A 4,590-nucleotide genomic window follows, 5' to 3' on the forward strand; every position below is an offset into this window, starting at 1 on the left:
CTTGGCTGACTTGAGGTGCTTGGGTTACTTCAGGTGTTTGGCTGACTCGATAAAGCACGCGCGTGACGTATGCAGCGTGCTTTATGGAACTATAATGAGTTCGAATTGACCAATCACAGCGCGCGCATTTCCTCGACCATTTAAAAAGATAAATCAACAATATTATAAAATGGTATATTTCTTATTTTTTTTAATACAAAATTAATTGTCACTTTGATAGTAACATTCAAATTTTTGGCTTTTCGATTAATGTATTCAGCTTTACAGAAACTTGTGACTCTCTTTTTCTGCTTACTGTATAATTGCTTTCTTTGCAAATTTTCGAGTTAACAAGTTGTTTCAGAACAAACCAGTTATATTTTCTAGCGATCGCGGCACTGTGGTTTCTCCTAGAAACGACAATACGCTGTATAATTAACACGTCTCGTACGTGGTCCATGGTCACCGGAAGAATGTCTTGGGAGGCCGAGAACTCAGCGCTCCTTCTCTCGCGCTTTCTTTTCTGTTGGATGTTATTATTTTTTCAATCACGCCTTCTCATTATCCTTTCATTGGGGTTCCCACATTTTACGCATTTGCATTGAAACCCACACTTTTGCTTAACACGTCAACAGGGGCACTTGGATTTCCTAATACCATCCTTGCACGCTACGAACTCTGGCAATTCTTTTGATTTGTTTTGCCCACATTTGCAAGACACGTTTGAAACATGTTCAGGGATACTTGTTTCAAAAACAGTAGAAATGTCCAGTTCAGCTGAACAGTTTTTGCACCCTTTACATCTGCAATCTGTTACGTTGTACATGAATGGCCTGCAACATTTCATGGACCACGGGTTTGTCCCTTGCTGTCCTTGACGCATGATGCCTTTTCCCCGTGGGGCGTTTTTTTTCCACAGGAACATGATTTACAGTTTGATTTTGGGTTAAGCCTTTGATAAGAAGGGTTTTGTATATTAATATATTAAACATCAAGGCCTGCAAGTTCTTTTTTTGTATAATTTGTTTAGTCTTTAGTCCGTTCTATTTATTTAAAAAAATTAACCAGGTTTCTCCCAATTCGTGGTGGACAAATCACGTGGTCAAACTGACTTACAGTCGTGGTTTTTCTGAACTGCTTCACAAGATCATTTACATATTTTGCCGTGTGAGAATCAACCTGGATACTGTTGAGGGGTCTGTTGATGCTTGGAATGTGGAATAAAACTAAAGCCAGTGGTAGAAAAAGAAGAAAAGAAAAAGTGTCTCCATTCTCCTAAGTATGCCTCTTCGTTTGCACGCACTTTTCATGACGTTAACTTCTGATATACTGTGGCACGCCAATAATGAAAAGTGGGCGGGAGGGATGATGTCTGCGTCAAATGAGTAATTGTTTATGTATTTCTTTGCCGATTATATGAAAATATATTGAGCGATTACCGCGCATAAAAGCTACACCATCAACTACTGGTTTATTAGAAAAAAATCATGTTCAGTCTAGTTGGTCATTTATATTGTTGTTATGCCGTTTTCGCTTTAAATGTTGAAGGATCAAGCCTAAAACACAATTAGGCTTTTCGTCTGATTAGCCCATACGTATAAGCCATTGTGTTCGCAGGACACATGTCTGCGACAAGGAAGCGGAAGTTAAGTAATTCTCACTATTCACGTGCCATGCATTAAACCTGAACACCCAGACACAAAGAAAATATTCTTAGCTACTTTCGTAACATCACCAAGAGACAGTTGGTGTCTTTTAATGTAACGGTTGGCGCGCATCTGTCTTTGGGTGTTGTCTCAAAGATTAATTTAAACTCTTCATTTCATCTTACCGCCCCCTCCCACCCCACCCCACCCCACCGTGTCCGTAGCCAAACAAAACACACCTATATACAGTTCATAAACGACTACCTATCCTTCTCTACATTTATCAGTTCACTTGTCTTTTTTCTTTATTAGCTGCTTTTACACCCGTGTGTTGCAGTGTTTGAAGTTGCCTTTCACAGTAACAGAATACCAAAGTCTGTGCAAAGCAATTTGCTTTCGACCCGACTACATTTAAAGTTGAAGAAAATTTAATGACTTTTCAAGGACTTTGACATAAATTCAAGTACTTTTCAAGTTAAAATGGAATTCAAGGACTTTTCAAGGACTCCCCTTAAAATTCAAGGACTTTTCAAGACTGTGCGAACCCCGTCTAGTTACACTGCACTTTTCAGTCGTACTGTACACACTTTAACTAGATTAAAGTTGAACGACACACGCATTTATTTTACTTTTGACGTTTTTATTAAGCGACCAGAAAAGCAGATGGAGAATTTCAACTCAAGATGATTCATATAATATCATATTTCTCGCTTCACACATATTTGTTTTCAAATTTCAATCAATAAGGTCGTCAGAGTATAAATTTCAAATTATTTCTTCTTTGCCCTTGTTGATCTCTTTCCTGAAAATATGAAAATATTTAGAGTTAACTGGATAGCAAGACAGGACATGTAATTATTTGTGGGGCAAGGGAAGGGATAGGGGCGGCCGAGCATGTGTGATATACATACAAGTTTAGACTATTTTGTTTTCATTTTTTCTTAAACCAAAATAAAACTTAAACGGTTTTCCAAAACCAATATATAGTACCAATTACCGATAAATATAATTTTATTGAACACCATAGAGGTATAGCAACAACTGATAACACCTCAGCAAAATGTTAATTCAACTGATCTGTATGCGTATTATTTTTGCGCGCTGAATGACTAAGGTGTAATGAGAATGTTTAATCAGACACACTGAAACGAATGTTTTATCCTTTGGTAAGCGTTAAATCTATGTCATTCATAAAGCATAAAAAAGCCTACCTTCGATGATCCCTTGGTGAATTCCATCCATTAGGGATGCGACGTGATCTCGACCACCTGACAAAATGCAACAAATATATGTAAAACACTTAGGCCAGCTCTACTATTTTGGAGACATAAACAATGTAATTTTGAGAATAAACTTTGCACTCAATTGTAAAAGTGATATAGAATTCATTTTTATGTCAAAGCACATGCCGACAGTTTTTTGAATTTCTACAAAAATGCAAACTAAATCTAGCTATTTTTTATTCGATTTACACATCTTTAAATGAAATACAAGTAGTGACAAGCACATTATTACCTTTCTTTCGTTTCTTCTCTGGCCCTTCATCAACTGCTTGTTCTTGTTCTGCTTAAAACATTAACAGTTTAAGTTATTCAGTGTTTTATGATCGCCTAGCTTAAGCTCCAATGAGAAGAGCATACTCAATAGGGTTTTAGAACCAAGTATTATTTAAAAAATGGCCACATACACCTGTACGAAATAACAATCAAAGGTTCTTTGAAAAACAAAATGAATCTATCTTTGTTCAATTTTACCAAGTGAAACAGCAGGGTATGGTGTTCATTAAAATTACATGTTCCACACAATAATATATGGAAAAAACATTTAATTTTCACAATGTTGTGCGGATTTTGAGCACAGAGACATAGGCATTTATGAGCTAGAGAACTTGAGTGCCTTAAACAAGAAAAGAAATCAATGACTGATTCATCACATGTAAAACGTAAAGTTCTCAAACGAGTGTACAACTATATGACGTATTTACTTCGTCCTCGGGCATTCAAAGAACAACTGCTGTGACCGCCATGTTGGTGTAACAAACACAAGAATTTAGTTAAATTTCTTTTGTAAACTTAAGGTACATCGATATGGCAACTCTGATGTCAAGTGAATTCTCTCTATAAATGTCCAAGAACTAACTTTTGCATCATCCATTACAAACATATAAGTTTAAGGTATGAATGTTCTTTCTCACCTTCAGATGCTCGGCGTAATAATTCATCGTCGAACTTCTAAGAAAACAGATGTGTTATTATTATTATTATTATTATTATTATTATTATTATTATTATAATTATTATTATTATTATTATTATTATTATTATTATTATTATTATTATTAGTCCTAAAAGTCTTGCCGTTTTTAACTTATCTTCACAGAATTCAATTATTCATAGCAAGCCTTTAAAGGCTGGCCCCCCTTAACTGAAGGTCTGGATCTGCCACGGGACAACTACCATATTCGTGGTTCAATCATGCACACTAAGATGGTTTCTTTCTTACTGTTTTTCCTATTGTTTGTACTACTCAGAGGTGTTTCCAAATGCCTTTCAAATGCTGAAATGTTAGTATTCTCTTGAGAAACTCAATCGTTGTCTCCATTAAAGTTGAAATCTCGAGAAATGCCATATATAGCTTCGAGGGCTAATATGCTAGTTTCAAGAACATCAAATTTCAAAGGGGCAACTATCAGACCGATAGTTCCGATACAGAAACACTCTATTGTCTTTACTGTTCACCACTAAATTTTCTTCCGCGCGCACATACAAAAACGAGCATCGTGAATTATTTTTACTTTTCAGGATAAAATACTCAATGAAAAGCCGAAATTTAACAAACGAAACAAAACCTTGCTTGTTGTTGTTGTTGTTGTTGTTTATTAAGAGGAGCATTTCTTTGCTAAAGTGTCCTGATTACTAAGAGGGTTTTTTAGAAAGCTTTAGGATTATAGAAAGCAGTATCCATT

The 4,590-nt window shown here is 35.8% G+C and overlaps 1 long non-coding RNA gene across 1 annotated transcript; it reads right to left on the reverse strand.

Moving 5' to 3' along the window:
• Positions 1-2,295: 2,295 nt before the first annotated feature.
• LOC144631325 (uncharacterized) lies at positions 2,296-3,268 on the reverse strand. The gene is made up of 3 exons (XR_013566712.1): positions 3,141-3,268; positions 2,837-2,893; positions 2,296-2,427 (listed from the first exon to the last, which is right to left on the reverse strand). It is a non-coding gene; the product is annotated as an uncharacterized LOC144631325 (long non-coding RNA).
• Between the last annotated feature and the right edge of the window lie 1,322 nt (positions 3,269-4,590).

This window comes from Oculina patagonica, chromosome 12, assembly GCF_052425735.1.
Source record: "Oculina patagonica isolate OP01 chromosome 12, crgOcupat, whole genome shotgun sequence".
Lineage (NCBI taxonomy): Eukaryota > Metazoa > Cnidaria > Anthozoa > Scleractinia > Oculinidae > Oculina > Oculina patagonica.